General features: G+C 41.0%; 1 protein-coding gene across 3 annotated transcripts in view; it reads left to right on the top strand.

Annotated features, from left to right (window-relative positions):
* shank3a (SH3 and multiple ankyrin repeat domains 3a) overlaps positions 1–18,624 on the top strand; it is a 1,154,364-nt gene that overhangs the window by 179,772 nt on the left and 955,968 nt on the right. The window lies entirely within an intron of this gene.

Below are 18,624 nucleotides of genomic sequence, written 5' to 3'. Positions count from 1 at the left end.
CAAGTCTTTTGGACTTCATGGTCCAACCACCTAGCCTAGAGTCAGTGTGTATGAACTGAGCTGATTGGTCTTGTTCCTGCTGTATGTTGAATGAACAAAATCAGCCTGTGCTTTTGATCATTTGGTTTCAGCCAATATTATTGTTTCTGATCATAACTATTCCGATAATCCTGCTGCAAATCTGTGCAAATATGAGAGAGAATTCAAGGTTCTGTGTGCATGATGTGATCTTCACTGTTTAACATATCACTCAAGGCTCACTTAATACAGTCACGACATTGGTGCAGGAATGGGGTTGGGCAATGACTATTGTTCATATGGTCAATCCTCCAGAGAAGTTATATCTTTGGGGTAACAGAGAATGTGAGAAAAAATGTATAAACAAACTGGGAACTGAAAATCCTGCAATCCTGCTACAACATAAAACCAAGGCAGAGGAGGATCACTGTCTTCTGCCTTCAGTAAATCTTTCTTTCCCCTCCCCCTCCTCTGCCCAGAATACACCAGGGACACTTCAAGCAGACTTCACAGACTTAGTATACTTCAATGGAAAAAATGCCTATCCGTTCATCTGCCTTTTTAATGAGTATGTTGAAAAACCATTTTTCTCCTTTTTCTCTCTCTGTGCCAAACTCTTTGCTTAATCTTTTTCAATTGAGTAATTAGAGGTTTTGGAATACAAATCTGTGCAAGAAAATCAACGTTTGACAAAGTGAGTTTGTGATAATTACCGAGATTTTTTTCTGCATTGCTCTTGAGGGTACTGCAGTATTTTAAGGGAATGATTTCACAAAGACTTCATAAGCTCTGGGGTAGAAATCAAACTGCGCCAGTTTTCTGCCCTCCTGGTCTGGTCTAACTTATATCATTGAAGATGCTGGTAGCAGCCCAAGATTCATCTCAGTGGAAAGAAAGGTATGATAATTGGGAGAGTACTGGGGTTGGAGCAGACAGGCGAATATGGATACAGTAACTGTGGTATTCATTCCTTTCTTCCTAACTGTATTGTAATATAGTATTTGATGTTAAATGATCAAATAAACCGAGTTGGGTATATCTGTAGCCTTTACACATTACGAGTTAATTTTACAAAGGTTGTTCAGTATTGTCCAGGACCCCAGTTATTGCATGTGCAAAAACCCACTCAGTATGCCCATATAAAATCCTATAACATCTACCTACAGCAGTATGGGTACATTCCTTAAACAAGGATACCTTCTGTCATTAAGAAGAGGTGCTGGCTGATGACTTGGATGAGGGGACTGAATATATTAAAACCAGATAAGCTTTGACTCAATGACAGGTGGAGAACCAAATAACAAAGAGGGTGCAATGAACTCTAAAATGGATACAGATATGTTAATGAGAATGTAAACACTTGGGAGATAATGTGGGAAAATATGAGGTTATTTAATTGATAGAAAGAATAGAAAAGCTGAATAGAATGGCCTTGTGTAGAGGGATCCTGGAACACATATCATGCAAATTTCACAATAATTGTGAACAGATGGAATGTTGCCTTTATTGCAAAAGAGATGATACATGTAAGCATAGAAATTTTACCACAGCTGTACAGAAATTCAGATGATTCCTCGGATAAAGTTGATACCTCTCTACACCATGACTGTGTGGCTAGTAATTGCTCAAGTGCCATCTATAAATTTGCTAATGACACAACTATTTTTGGCAGAATTTCAGATGGTAATGAGAGGGCATAGTGGAGTCAGCTAGTTAGACCATAAGACAAAGGAGCAGAAGTCGGCCATTCGGCCCATTGAGTCTGCTCCACCATTTCATCATGAGCTGATCCAATCACCCCTTCAGTCCCATTCCCCCACCTTCTCACCATAACCTTTGATGCCCTGACTACTCAGATACCTATCAATCTCTGCCTTAAATACACCCAATGACTTGGCCTCCACTGCCGCCCATGGCAACAAATTCCATAGATTCACCATCCTTTGGCTAAAAATTTTTTTTTGCATCTCTGTTCTGAATGGGCGCCCTGCAATCCTCAAGTCATGTCCTCTCATACTAGACTCCCCCACCATGGGAAACAACTTTGCCACATCCACTCTGTCCATGCCTTTCAACATTCAAAATGTTTCTATGAGGTCCCCCCTCATTCTTCTAAACTCCAAGGAGTACAGTCCAAGAGTGGTCAAACGTTCCTCATATGTTAACCCTCTCATTCCCGGAATCATTCTAATGAATCTTCTCTGAACCCTGTCCAACGTCAGCACATCCTTCCTTAAATAAGGAGCCCAAAACTGCACACAGTATTCCAAGTGAGGTTTTACCAGTGCCTTATAGAGCCTCAACATCACATCCCTGCTCCTATACTCTATTCCTCTAGAAATGAATGCCAACATTGCATTCGCCTTCTTCACCACCGACTCAACCTGGAGGTTAACCTTAAGGGTATCCTGCACGAGGACTCCTAAGTACCGTTGCATCTCAGAACTTTGAATTCTCTCCCCATTTAAATAATAGTCTGCCCGTTTATTTCTTCTACCAAAGTGCATGACCGTACACTTTCTGACATTGTAATTCATTTGCCACTTCTTTGCCCATTCCCGCAATCTATCCAAGTCTCTTTGCAGACTCTCTGTTTCCTCAGCACTACCGGCCCCTCCACCTATCTTTGTATCATCAGCAAACTTAGCCACAAAGCCATCTATTCCATAATCCAAATCACTGGTATACAACGTAAAAAGAAGCGGCCCCAACACGGACCCCCGTGGAACACCACTGGTAACCGGCAGCCAACCAGAATGGGATCCCTTTATTCCCACTCTCTGTTTCCTGCCAATCAACCAACGCTCTATCCACGTATGCAACTTACCCGTAATTCCATGGGCCCTTATCTTGTTTAGCAGCCTCATGTGCGGCACCTTGTCAAAGGCCTTCTGAAAATCCAAATACACAACATCCACTGCATCTCCCTTGTCTAGACTACTTGTAATTCCCTCAAATTACAAGCTGAGTGATGTCGCAGCAACAACCCTGCACTCAGAATCAGTAAGACCCAAGAACTGATTGTGGATGAAGGAACAGACACCGGTTATCACAGAGGGATTTGAAGTGGAAAGAGTGAGCAATTTCAGGTTCCTAGGTTTCTATATCTCTGAGGATCTATCTTGAACCCAACATATCAATACAGCTACAAAAAAGGCATGACAGCAGCTTTATTTCATTGGAAGTTTGAAGAGATTTAGTATGTCACCAAAGACACTGACAGATTACTACAGATGTACCGAAGGGAGCATTCCAATTGGCTGCATCCCTGTCTGTCTAGTATGGGTGGGGGGGTGGCTACTGCACAGGATCAAAATGAGCTGCAGAGTTGTAAACTTAGTGGGCTCCAACATGGGCACTAGCCTCCATAGTAACTAGGACATCATCAAGGACTGATGCCTCAAAAGGTGGAACCCAACATTAAGGATCACCATCACCTAGTTCATGCCTTGATCTCATTGCTACCATCAAGAAGGAGGTGCAGGATTTTGAAGACAGACACTTAACTATTCTGGAACTGCTTCTTTCCCTCTACCACCCAGTTTCTGAATGGACATTGAAACCATGAATACTACCTCGCTCACTACTTTTTTATTTGTATTTTTGCATGACTTAATGTAATATATATAATTTATTTATTTACTTCCTTACTGTAATTCATGTTTTTTCTATTAATATATATTGCATTGTACAGCTGCCACAGAGACAACAAATTTCATGACATATGCTGATGATATTAATTTTGTTTCTGATTCTGATAACTTAAATTCATTAGAATTTAGAAGAATGAGAGGTAAACTTATTGAAACAAATGATATTCTAGCTGTCACATCCTCTGTCTCATTCATTGCACACTAATTTTACAGGGAGTCTTCAATAGCTATTGAGCCTCCAATTACAGGGTGGACGCAGGCCGTATGTATTTCCCTTATCTCTATAACTGGGGGGGGCGGCAACATAGGTTCAGAAAAAGGAGCTGCAGATTTAAGCTGGAAGCAATGTGGAAATTTACTGTAAGGGATGTAAATCATTGGAATTTCCTTTCTCATGAGCCATGGATACCAAATCAATGCATTTAACACCCAAAATATACAAATTTGCACTTAGTACTATAGGGGTCAAGGGTTCTGAGAAACAGTCAGGAAAGTGGAGCCAAGATTAGAACAGCCTTAATCTTATTGAAAGGCAGAACATATGTCATAAATGTTTAATCTATTGTTTTTGTTTCCACTTCATATCAGATAATGCTGTCACCTCATTTCAAGGTGAGTTGCCACCTAGTGTCTGATGTCAAAGTTGTAATGCCACTTGAATCATGGTGTGTTTTGAAGGACTCATTTAAAATGAAGTTACTGATCTAGAGAAAAATGGATATGTAAATGATGGATCAGGGTCAAAGGTTGTTTTGCCTTCTTCTACCCAATTCTGCCCTTGCTTCTTGCCCAGGCTTCTTATGTTTAAGTAAACATCGTATGCTTTTTAATATCGTTATGTGTTAAGTTGCCTCTGTGTACTAGTTTGTCAAATGGACACGTATCAGTGATGGGGTTTGAAATGGCATCAAAACATACTCACTTGATATGTGAATTGGCACATGAATATTTACTGTGTTTAGTTCTGTTCACCTCACTACAGGAAGGTTGTGGAAACAATAGAGAGAGTGCAGAGGAGATTTACAAGGATGTTCCCTGGATTGGAGGGCATGCCTTATGAGAATAGGTTGAGTGTACTTGGCCTCTTCTCCTTGGAGTGACGGAGGATGAGAGGTGACCTGATAGAGGTGTATAAGATGATGAGGGGCATTGATTGTGTGGATAGCCAGAGGTTTTGTCTCAGGGTTGAAGTGGCTAACACGAGGGGGCATAGTTTTAAGGCGCTTGGAAATAGGTACCTGGAGCTAAGAAAAATAGAAGGCTATGTGCTAAGGAAATTCTAGGCAGTCGCTGGAGTAAGTTACATGGTTGACACAACATTGTGGGCCAGAGGGCCTGTAATGTACTGTAAATTTCTGCGTTCTAATAATGAAAATCTCCAGTACAATGACTTTATTATTTCTGCTATGTAATCTAACTCTATGTTTCCTTTCATTTGAATGGCACCATTATCGTTAATAATGTTAAAATTAAAGTTTTAAAAAAAAATCTTCAATTCTACTCTGCATGTATATCTTACAAGCCGCTAGTAAACTAGTCTATAGCACCTCAGTGAGCTCAGGCCTGGTTAGTACCTGAATGGAAGATCACCTGGGAATGCCAGATATCATAGGCTTGGGCAGTCAGTGTAATGCTAATACAGCTTCAGCAACCTGGATTCAATTCCCACCACTCTCTGTAAGGCGTTTGTACACTCAGCCCATGACTGAACATGAGTGATCCAGTTTCCTCCCACAATCCAAACATGTGCAGATTAGTAGGTTAATTGGTCACATGGGTGTAATTGGGCATTGCAGGCTTATGGGCTAGAAGGGTCTGTTAGTGTGTTGTTTCTTTAGATCCATAAAAAGTATTTTCTCTGTTTGACTGCTCCACCTCCTTTCTCATTATTCCTGCCCTTTTGAAACATATTGTCTTTTCTCTTTAATTATGTCTCCTCATTGTTAGTATTGAGTTGTAGAACTAATCCTGTGCTGGATTTATGTCAATGTGCCTACTTTTGTGGGAAATCGTTTGTTTGAGTAACAGCCAGAAAGAATAAGAAAGATAGTTAGTAACCAGATTTTTGTGAGCTGTGATTCCCAACCAAGCAGATCTATAGTCTATGATTATTTTCTTATCATTGCGTCTATTTTATGGTTAAATGTCACAAAGAATGTGAATAATCTTCATTTACTTAGTGATCCTTTTCCAACATGTCGAGACTGATGCAGAGCTGTATCATCAATAATCTTGGATTTTGTACTTGGAATTTCCTTTTGTTTGAAATATTTGCCACAGAGACATCGTAGGGAGTATCCTCAGATTCTGGTGCTTTGCAATTGACAGTTAAACAGATGGTAACAATGCTAAAGTGCTGAATTTACAACAAGACCCTTTCATCTACCACCCTTGTTCTTTCTGGCCACACACACACACACACACACACACACACACACACACACACACACACACACACACACACACACACACACACACACACACACACACACACACACACACACACACACACACACACACACACACACCTTATTTCCTTCAGCTCATCACAACTGCTACTAGGGTCTTCTGTTCTGAAAATCCCTTCCCTTCCCACCCACTCCCCAACTGCCACACTACACTGCATCCAACTTTAAGATGGATTTTAAACTCTGTCTTTTGACCAAGTTTTTGGTCATTCAACCAAGTATCTCCATAGGTGGGTCACTACTAAATTTTGTTTGGCTCTTTTGCAAAGAACCTTGGGGCAACTCATTAAAATTCTTGGCAGTGTAAATGTTGTGTTGTTGTAATGGTCAGAAACTCAGATTGAAGGTGAGCAATCATTGAAGGATCAGTGGCTTTCCATCTCATAGGCCACATAATTACAAACGGTCCAATGGAGATATATAGGATAAGAGAAAAGAAAAAGAAAAAATAAAGGTAGGATATTGAGAGGATAAAAATTGTAAACACATATTTATGAAGAACATGGAAGAAATGGCAAATCCCCTCTATCTAAACATGATAGATTTGAACAGAAATAGAAACCTTTATTCAAATTGAAAGGAGTTTGCTCACTCAGAAAGTAATGGGATATGGATACTTGTGTAAATAGGGTTACGATGCCACCATAATCTAAGTACTTGGTGAAAAGATCTGAAGGGTGGATCTGCTACTTTTGTTTTCATGTTCCCATTGTGTGTATGAATAACAGAGAGAAATATAATATCTCTGGCAGATATATTTAAAATGTCGATATCTCCGGGTGAGGTGCTGGAGGATTGGAGGATAGCTCATGTTGTTCCGCTGTTTAAAAAAGGCTGTAAAAGTAAACTGGGAAATTATAGGCCAGTAAGTTTGACGTCAGTAGTAGGTAAATTATTGGAAGGTGTACTAAGAGGTAGGATCTACAAGTATTTAGATAGACAGGGACTTATTAGGGAGAGTCAACGCGACTTTGTGTGTGGTAGGTCATGTTTAACAAATCTATTAGAGTTTTTTGAGGAGGTTACAAGGAAAGTGGATGAAGGGAAGGCAGTGGATGTTGTCTATATGGACTTCAGTAAGGCCTTTGACAAGGTTCCGCATGGAAGGTTAGTTCGGAAGGTTCAATCGTTAAGTATTAATATTGAAGTACTAAAATAGATTCAACAGTGGCTAGATGGGAGATGCCAGAGAGTAGTGGTGGATAACTGTTTGTCAGGTTGGAGGCCGGTGTCTAGTGGTGTGCCTCAGGGATCTGTACTAGGTCCAATGTTGCTTGTCATATACATTAATGATCTGGATGATGGAGTGGTAGATTGGATTAGTAAGTATGCAGATGATACTAAAATAGGTGGCATTGTGGATAATGAAGTAGGTTTTCAAAGCTTGCAGAGAGATTTAGGCCAGTTAGAAGAGTGGGCTGAAAGATGGCGGATGGAGTTTAATGCTGGTAAGTGTGAGGTGCTACATTTTGGTAGGAATAATCAAAATAGGACATACATGGTAAATGGTAGGGCATTGAGGAATGCAGTAGAGCAGAGTGATCTAGTTCCCTGAAGGTGTAATCTCATGTGGATAGGGTGGTGAAGAAAGCTTTTGGTATGCTGGCCTTTATAAATCAGAGCATTGAGTATAGGAGTTGGGATGTAATGTTAAAATTATACAAGGCATTGGTAAGGCCAAATTTGGAGTATTGTGTACATTTCTGGTCACCAAATTATAGGAAAGATATCAACAAAATAGAGAGAGTACAAAGAAGATTTACTAGAATGTTACCTGGGTTTCAGCACCTAAGTTACAGGGAAAGGTTGAACAAGTTAGGTCTTTATTCTTTGGAGTGTAGAAGGTTGAGGGGAGACTTGATAGAGGTATTTAAAATTATGAATGGAATAGATAGAGTTGATGTGGATAGGCTTTTTCCATTGAGAGTAGGGGAGATTCAAACAAGAAGACATGAGTTGAGAGTTAAGGGGCAAAAGTTTAAGGGTAACACAAGGGGTAACTTCTTTACTCAGAGAGTGGTAGCTGTGTGGAACGAGCTTCCAGTAGAAGTAGTTGAGGCAGGTTCAATATTGTCATTTTTAAAAAAATTGGATAGGTATATGGACAGGAAAGGAATGAAGGGTTATGATCTGAGTGCAGGTTGGTGGGACTAGGTGAGAGTAGGCGTTTGGCACGGACTAGAAGGGCTGAGATGGCCTGTTTCCATGCTGTAATTGTTATATGGAGAAAACCCATGCATTCAATAGGAGGACGTACAGACCACTTAAAGGTAACATTGGAATTGATCTCCGAACTCCGCTACCCCAAGCTGTAATAGCATTGTGCTAACCATTTTGCTAATGGTATTCTTTAGGGATGAAGGATTTGACAGGATGTGCAGATGGGTACTTTGGGATGTGGTGCCGTAGTTGCATCATTTATATTGGGTTTCCATGAGCTTCCTATGCACAGACAAGACTATGAAAGTTATCCAAAATACTCCTCCTTCTGAGCAGTGGACGTGGTATTCCCATGTCAGTGGCAATGTGATGCATTTTGAAGCAAACTTTGAATTATTTGCATTCTCCATCTCATAATTTCTTTCCTTGATATATATCAGAGTAGTGTTTTATTTTGGGAGTCTAGTTTCAGACATGCAAGTGATGCAGCCAGCCCTTTGAAGCTCATTTTGTGTATCAAGGACCAACCTTTGTTGGCCTGAGATATTTTGATCATGCTAGTTTTCCTGTGCGACCAGTGGATTTAGTGAATTTCGTGGTACCTCTCCAGTGTTTTGTAATGTCTTGTAAGTAGTCGTAACTTAAAGCACACAAAAGAGCAGTTATCATTCCTGCCCAGTACACCATGAGCTCTGTGTATCAATGTGGGAGTCAGACATGTTACATGAATTACAGATCTACCATAGTGAGCATTCTAACTGGTTGCATCACTAGCTTGTATGGAGGGGCCACTGCACAGGATTGGAAAAAGCTGCTGAAATTTGTAAACTCTGCCAGCTCCATCATGGCATGAGCATTCCCAGAACAAGGACACCTTCAAAAGGTGATGGCTCAATAGGCAGCTTCCATCATGAAGGACTCCCATCACCCAGGACTTGCGCTCTTCGCATTGTTCCCATCAAGAAGGAGATACAGGAGACTGAAGACATGCACTCAATGATTCAGAAACTGCTTTTTCCTTTCTCTCTGCCATCAGATTTCTGAATAGACATTGAACCAATCAACACTACCTCAGTATTTTTGTTCTTCCTCTCTTTTTGCACTACTTATTTAAATGTGTTTATTTATTGTCATTTACAGCTTTTAATATTATGTATTACAATGTACTGCTGTCACAAAACAACAAATTTCACAACAGTGATATTAAACTTGATTCTGATTCTGATAATTTACCCTTTGAATAGTTTTATTGACAATTACAACTGTATAAAACAGAATTGGAGCTCCAGTGCTTATTACTAATTGAACTGTACACATATTTTAATGAAATTTCCCCACAAAAGGTAGTAAGGATTTCTAAGAACACCATATGGATAAGTACCTTAGATTGAAAAGAGTCCTTGATTTTGTTCAGTATCTTTCATGTCTATGAGTGCTTTGAAGTGGAGTTACTTTTTACTTATTTACAAGATGTGAGTCGTGCTGGAAAGGCCAGCATTTATTTTGAATCCTCACTGCCCCTGTGGAGGTGGTGACACTACCAGTCCTTGCAGACAAGGCACTCCTATAGAGCTATTATGTAAAGAGGTCCAGTTTTTAGACTGAAATGACATTGAGGGAACAATGATACATTTCCAAGCAACTTTAGTATGTGACTTGAGGCTGGTGGGGCCATCCTTAAATGTCTGATAACCATGTCATTCTGGTGGTAGGAGCTAGGGGATTGAAGCTGCTGTTGAAGACTCTTTAGTGAGTTGCTCCACTGTGTTTTGTATGTGGTGGATACTATAGGAAACTGTGAATATGCAGAGTGGCAATCAAGTTCCAGTTAAATGAGCTACTTTGTGCTGATTACATTGAATTTTTTGAGTGCTGTTGGGAAAACATTCACCTGGGTAAGTGGGCAGTATTTCGCTATGCTCTGGATGCAACTTGTTTTTGCCAGGAAGCCTCTGGCAGCAGCAGTAGTGATTCCCATATAGCAAAATATCTAACTTTCGAACTGCTCTTTTGATGGCTGTATTTTTATTGCTCTCCTCATCAGCTTCTGGTCACCGCTGACTCCCTATAATTACAAAAATCACACCCCACACCACCAACAGCCCAGGATGTTGCTGATGGAGACTCAACATTGATAATGATAGGGGCTCAGTGATGATAACAGCAAATGTCAAAAGGGAGATCATTGGTTAGACTAGCTCTTGGCAACAAAAGTATTTCCTGCCATTTATTAGCCCAGGCTGGAATGTTGACCAGGATTTGCATCAACAGAGTGCATTGTTATCTGTGGAGTTGTGAATAGAACTGAAAGCTGTGCAAATGTAATCAAATATTCCAACACCTCTAGTATGCCTACTTCTAAAGGGAAAAAAAGGTTACAGTCACAAAGACATACAGAGTGACGCACCAAATCCATATCAACCATGAATCCTACACTTGTTTCAGTTTTTATTCTCTCTACATTCCCAACAAGTCACTCCAGATTCTACCACTCACCTACAGCACTAGTACTAATTTACAGTGGGCAGTCAATCCATAAGGTTACAGTAAGAACCTGCTGACTTCACACAGAAAACAAACCCAGATCCTCCCTCACTAATATTCAGGGCCCCAAACAATCCTTCCAGGAAAGGTGACACTTCATCTGTGAATCTGTTGGAGTCGTCTACTATATCCAGTGCTCCTGGTGTGGCTCCTGTATATTGGTGAGACCCAACATAGATTGGGAGACTGCTTCGCTGAGCACCTATGCTCTATCCAGCAGGAAAAGCAGGATCTCCCAGTGGCCACTCATTTTATTTCCACTTCTCATTCACATTCCAACATGTCAGTCCACGGCTTCCTCTACTGTCGTGACAAGACCACACTCAGGTTGAAGGAGCAACACCTTATTGTTGTGTCCTTTATATTCATACGTACCGTGGGTTATTAATTAAGAACCGTATTCTGGAAGAAATAGAATTTTATTTAACAACAACCACAACGTGTTTACAATGCCATGTTTCTCAATCTTTCTATCATCCCTGCGCATGGTCAGAACTCTCTCCAATCACGTTCTTACATGCCATATCACCACATCTTCCTTTCTTTAAAAAGAAAGACAATTAGCAACACTGACCAGAGCAAATGCATAATTTAACATGTCTCTATCTGTCTCTCTGGGGGTTTATGAACACGAATTGACCTTCTAAGTGGTTCACACAGTTCTTGTGTCTGGTCTGCATCAGTTAATTGAAACTCTGAAGCTGGCTCTTTCTTGAGGTCTTTGTGATTTCTTCTTAACACTGCTCCTTCTTCTGTTTGGACCATGTATGATCTGGGTTCTACTTTTTCAAGTATTGGTGCAGTTCAGGTAATGGACGAGAACATCTGTCAAAGTATGTTTTCTGCTTTGCTTTGTGTTCATCTTTCCATCTTTTCACTTGTTCACCTCCCTCTGTTCACTGAAAGCTCTCATCTATTGGCAGATTGGATCTCAAACAGCATCCTATCAAGAGTTGAGCAGGTGAAAATCCACATTCAAGTGGAGTACTGTGATAGGCTAACAAAGCTTTATAAAAATCACCTCCACTATCTTTTGCTTTGTGCATCAGTTTCTTGATAATTCCTACCAATTTCTTAACTAATCCATTGGACTGAGGGAGAAATGGACTAGATGTTGTATGAACAAAGCCCCATTCATGAGCAAAATGTCTCATGCATTCACCATTGAATTGTGGACCACTGTCTCTGAAAACTTCATCAGGTGCATCATGTCTGGAAAAAAACTGATTTCATACATGTAATTACATTCTCTGCAGTTGTTCTGCTCAGACCACACACTTCAGGATACAATGAGTAGTAACCTGTTATTAATAGATAATCTTTGTTGTCAGTTACAAAAAGATCAATGCCTACCTTCTGATAAGGTCTCTGAGGACTAGGATGTAGGTGCAGTGCTTCCTTAGGGTTGCTAGGTTGGTATTTAAGGCATATTTGACAAGAAGACACCAATTCTGCAATTTCTTGATTCATCCTGGGCCAAAGCATCACTTCCCGTGCCCTTCTCTTACACTTTTCAATACCTAGGTGGCCTTCATGAATTTTCCCAAGCATTTCTTTTCGGAGACTTTTAGGAATCACAATTCTGCTACCGTTGTACAATATCCCATCCACAACAGAAAGTTCTGATCTGTGGTTCCAATATTCTTGTACTTCTGAGGTACAGTCATGCCTATTATCTGGCCATCCATCCATCACCACTTGTATAACCTGACTGAGAAATTTGTCTTTCTCTGTCTCAAGACGCAGCAGTTCCAACTTTTCGGGAGCAACAGGTACAGTCCCTATGATCATATCAACAAATGCCTGAACATCAACAGCGTCCCTGTGACTGTCCTTTGTTGTTGGATCCACAGCTCTGGAAAGTGTGTCAGGCGTGTACATGAATTTTCCAGGTGTGTTTGACACATTCAATGCATATCTTTGCAATTTGATCATCATTCACTGAATTCACAAAGGACAGTCACTTAAAGGTTTGTGAAACAATGCAATCAGAGGCTTATGATCAGTTTCAACATCAACAGGTTACCCTGACACAAACTGATGAAATCTCTCGCAAGCAAACATAATGCTGAGCAATTATTTTTCAAATTGGGCGTACCTTATTTCTGGATCAGATAATGAATGAGATGCATAGGCCACTGGTAGCCATTCCTAATCATGCTTCTGGAGTAATACTGCCTCTAAGTCTGCTTGAGATGCATCACATGAGATTTTGATGGGTCTCTCAGCATCACAGAATTTCAACACAGGTTCTTTAGTGAGCACTTTCTTGAGATTTTGCCATGCCTTCTCCTGTTCATAATTCCAGCTCCATTTGTTTTTCTTTTCTGTTAGCTGCCTCAATGGAGCAAGCTGTTCCAAAAGATTGGGTATGAATTTTCCCATGTAGTTGACCATTCCCATGAACCTTTGAACATCCTTTTTACATTGCGGTCTCAGCATGTTCTCAATAGCAGAAACCTTCAATGGATCAGGACACATACCCTCATTGCTGATAATATTACCCACAAAGGTAAGTTCAGTCACTCCTAGCTGACATTTGTCTTTATTCAACTTCAGGTTTGCCTTGCATGTTGCCTCAAAGATTTGTCTGAGTCTGGTGTTATGCTCTTGTTTAGATGATCCCCAAACAATAATATTGTCCATGGAAGTATCCACGCCTTCAATGTGCTCGTACAGCATGTGAATGGTTTTATGGTACACTTCAGGAGCTGATGCAATTCCAAATGGAAGCCGAAGGAAACAGTATCTGGCAAAAGGAGTGTTAAAGGTGCACAGCTTTGAACTCGGTTCATCTAGTTTAAGTTGCCAGAATCCAGAGGATGCATCTAATTTACTTTGCATTAGCAAACTGTGACATAATTTCTTCACGAGTAGGCAATTTGAAATGCTCTCTTTTAATGGCTCGATTCAGGTCTCTTGGATCTAAGCAAATCCTCAGTTTTCCATTTTTCTTATCAACAATGACAAGCGAATTGACCCATTCAGTCGGTTCATAATTTCTTTATGACTCCTAGCCGTTGCATTCTGTCGAGCTCTGTTTTCAGTTGATGATGTAATGCAAAAGGCACTTTTCTACATGGATGTACTATGGGTGGCACTGTGTGTTGTCAATTTTAATTGTGTGCTCTCCTGGAAGACAACCAAGCCCTTTGAACAAGTCCTCATACTCTTTCATCAAGTCACTGTATTCTGATTGTTGAAAGATTGGAGCGACTGGGCTTGTATACACTGGAATTTAGAAGGATGAGAGGGGATCTGATTGAAACATATAAGATTATTAAGGGATTGGACACACTGGAGGCAGGAAGCATGTTCCTGCTGATGGGTGAGTCCAGAACTAGAGGCCACAGTTTAAGAATAAGGGGTAGGCCATTTAGAACAGAGATGTGGAAAAACTTTTTTACCCAGAGAGTGGTGGATATGTGGAATGCTCTGTCCCAGAAGGCAGTGGAGGCCAAGTCTCTGGATGCATTCAAGAGAGAGTTAGATAGAGCTCTTATAGATAGCGGGGTCAAGGGATATGGGGAGAGGGCAGGAACGGGGTACTGATTGTGTATGATCAGCCATGATCACAGTGAATGGCAGTGCTGGCTAGAAGGCCTACTCCTGCACCTACTGTCTATTGTCTATTGACTCTGTGTCACTGTCCAGGACCAAGACTCTTTTCACCAAATTCAGTCTCTCACAGGCAGATAAACCCAGTATTGACTGTACATTCCTTGGCACCACCACAAATGAAAGCGTGTGCACACTATTTTTGTGTGATACTTTTGCCACACATGTTCCTTTAACTGGAATGTCTGCACCTGAATACCCAGTCACTTTTATATTTGTCTGATGGAACTTTGGTCTTGGCTTTAATGCATTAAACTCAGATTCTGCAAGAACATTTACTTGTGCTCCAGTATCAAGTTTAAACTGAACATTGTTTTGGTTCACTTGCAATGGAATAGTCCAATCATTCTTACTTTGTTTGTTTTCACAAAGCACATCTACATAAAACTCCTCAAGTTCATTTTCAAGCACTGCATCTACTTGTTTTATTTTCTTTCTACTTCTGCAACAGCGTGAAAAATTATTACTCTTACCTCAGTCATTGCACATTTTCCCATACACTGGACGCGGTTTTGGCCAATGCTGCCACCCACAGCGATCACATAGCTTTTTCTCTCTGATGACATTTTGCTCTCTGTCGTTTTTGTTATGGTTTTATTATTTTTTCTAATATGTTAGGGCTTCCTCACAGCGTCTACGTTGTAGCTCTCAATAAAAAGTTCTTTTGCCTGTGACGTCACAGTTTCCGAAGCTTTGCAGAGCATCAAAGCTTTTTCCAAGTGTGGTGAACTACATATACCTGTCTGGACACGCCCCCTGCTGACTGCTCCTGTGGCTCCTCCCACAGACCCCGCTATAAAGGCGATTGAGGCCTGAGCACGGCCCTCAGTCTCCAGGATGTAGTATGGTGGTCAACTACTGCTTGTTCTTTCTTCCAGTCAATAAAAGCCGATATCTCGCCTTCACGTCTCAGAGAGAGTTATTGATGGTGCATCACCAAGTCTAAGTCTTGTTTTCTTAACAATCTTTCTCTCAGACCATTGTCCAGAATGCCACAAACAATTCTGTCTTTAATGAGAGAGTCTGTCAGTTCTCCATGGTTTACTCCGGTGTCACAACTCAGTAACATATTGATCAATAGTTTCACCAGCTCTCTGCTTACATGTAAAAAATCTATGCTGCTTGTACATCACATTACACTTTGGTATACAAAATGCTTCAAATTGGTCCATTATCAATTTTTCTCCATTTTCAAAAATAAAATGTTTATATACCTAGATTGCATCGTCACCTATTACATGGAGTAAAAGTGCAGCTTTCGTTTTGTCCGGTTTTTGATCTGTATCAATCGCCGATAAATACAATTCAAAACATTGCTTAAATTTTCTCCAGTTCTCAGCTGCATTCCCAGACAATTGAAGTGTCATTGGAGGCTGCAAACCTTCCATTTGTAAAATTGTTAGCAACACCAAAACAGTTTGAATTCTTTACTTCAGTAAATTATCTTCAATTCTCCTGTGTTAGGAAACATATTATTCTTCCAGACTGACTTCTGACACCATGTAGTGTTCTTTATACATACTGTGGGTCACTAATAAAGAACCATATTCTGGAAGAAATAGACTACTACTACATCAACTCAGGCCTAGGGGAATGGTGTCGGGCATGATGACGGACACTCCACTCCTCCCTCTCCCTCATCAATGTGTTCAGTTCATCTACATTAGCTGCACCACTATCTTGTAGGAGCGTGTTGACTATAGTCCTGGGAGGGCGCCCAGGTTTCATCCTTCTATGCTTGGGCTCCCATGTGATGACTAGGTTGGCAGGTAGCTCAGGGTGGCATAGACAGTGCCCTGGTAGTTGCAGTCTTCTCTCCTCGATTTTAGTAGTGAGCATCAGTAGGTCGTCATAGAGCTCGGCGTTCGTCACGTGCTGTTGCCAACTTAGGTCAAGAGCCATCCAGAGTATTTGTGTATAGCAACCATCAAGTGACTTTTGCATGGTCTTGGTGAGTGTCCCGTCTCACAACCATACTTGAGAATGGACTCTATGACTGCTATGAAGATCCTCTTTTTGAGCCCTCTGGTCAGGTTCGACGTCCAGATTTTTTTCATGTCGTTCATAGTCCTCTATGCCAGCGCCTTCTGTATCTTTATGTTCTTCTCCAAACTCATCATTCTTGACCCGAGGTACTTGAAGTCTAAGACTTTCTTAATGGTATCATCCTTTACGGTCTTGAGAGTACCTTTGTTGCAGTTGAATGCCATGTACTCTGTCTTTATAGGGTTTAGGTGAAGTCCAGCTTTACTGCTTGGAGAAGCATGGCGCCTAGTCAATGAGATCAGCAGATGGAAGAAGTTCCCATCAGGTCAAATAAGTGGTAAAACAGCAGAGGGTTGTGTCCAAACATGGTTTACCCACTTCAAGAACCTGCTGGGAAGCCCTTCAACGATCATGGAAGAAGAAGAGGACGTACCCACAAAACTAACACAAGTCAACATCGATGACGGCCCATTCACCATTGAGGAACTGCAAAAGGCAAAATATGTGCTCAAACAGGGCAGGAGCGCTGGATCAGATGGGATACCACCAGATGTCCTGAAGAACTGCGACCTGGACGACATCTTGCTGGACATATGTAATACGGCACTGATGAAAGATGACAAACCAGAACAGTGGTCACACTCAAACATTATCCATGTCCCCAAGTCTGGATCCCTCACAAAGACAGATAACTACCACAGTATCAGCCTGACCTGCATCTTAGCAAAGCTGTACAATCGGATGATCTTGAACAGGATTCGCACCGCCGTTGATCCTAAGCTAAGATTCAATCAGAATGGTTTTCGGCAGAAGCGCACAACAGTAATGCAAATACTTGCTCTCCATAGAATCATCGAGGACGTCAAGAAAAACAACCTACCAATCATGCTTACTTTCATCGATTTTCGCAAAGCTTTTGACTCCATTCACCAAGGTAAAATGCTGAAGATCCTGAAAGCTTACGGAGTCCCAGACCGTCTACTGAGAGCAATTGAGTCCAGCTATACCAAGACAATGGCGAAAGTTGTGTCACCAGACGGAGAAACAGCAGTGTTCGAGCTCCTAGCTGGTGTGCTGCAAGGAGACACTCTGGCACCCTACATCTTTATAATCGTCCTTGATTACGCTCTACGTCAAGCTACCAAAGATCATGACAAGCTTGTTTTTACCATAAAACCAGGACAAACCAAAAGGGTCAGACCAGTTACACTTACAGATCTTGATTTTGCAGATGACATAGTCCTGCTCTCTGACCAGATGGGTGATGCACAGCAGCTACTGACAAAAGTGGAAATTGAGTGCAATAAAGTTGGAAGAAATAGAACTTCTGTTTAACAACAACCCAACATGTTTACAATGCCATGTTTCTCAATCTTTCTGTCATCCCTGCACATGGTCAGAACTCTCTCCAATCACGTGTTTACACATCATATCACCACACTTATATTCCGTTTGAATAGCCTCCAACCTTTTAGCATGAAAATCAATTTCTTGAATTTCCAGTAATGTCCCCCCCTCACCCACTTCAACACTCCCTATTCCCATTTTTCCTCTCTCACCTTATCTCCTTGCCTGCCCATCACCTCCCTCTGGTGCCCCTCCCCCTTTCTTCTACCTTGGCTTTCTGTCCTCTCCTATTAGATTCCTTCTTCTCCACCCCTGTACCTCTTTCACTTATCAGCTTCCCAGCTCCTTACTTCATCCCTCCCAGTTCACCTATCACCTTCTGTTTGTTCCTCTCCTATCCCCATCTTCTTACTCTGACTCCTCATCTTTTTTCTCCAGTCTTGGTGACAGGTCTCAGCCCAAAACACCAACTGACTCTTTTCCATAGATGCTGCCTGGCCTGCTGAGTTCATCCAACATTTTATGGGTGAAGCAAGAAAAGCACCACAGTAGTGCTAATGGGAAAAGCAGAAGCAGAGATCCAAGGGTGTTACTACAAAGGCATTAATATGACACTAGTGATTAATTGTCAGAATGCAATGAAGCTAATTAAATGTAGCTAAAATTGTAACTAAATTAGATACAGAAAATCTCACTGAAAATTTCTAACTTAAACTAATTTTTGATTGTAAATCACAAATAACTCCAACAGTGTTAAAAAATATTTACTATGTGATTACATTACATACAGTATATTAATCTTGGTGCATGTCCATAACATTGAGCAGTTT

This window comes from Hemitrygon akajei, chromosome 14 (genome assembly GCF_048418815.1).
Source record: "Hemitrygon akajei chromosome 14, sHemAka1.3, whole genome shotgun sequence".
NCBI lineage: Eukaryota > Metazoa > Chordata > Chondrichthyes > Myliobatiformes > Dasyatidae > Hemitrygon > Hemitrygon akajei.
Note: the sequence above shows the minus strand (reverse complement) of the source record. Positions and strands in the feature narration are given on the sequence as shown.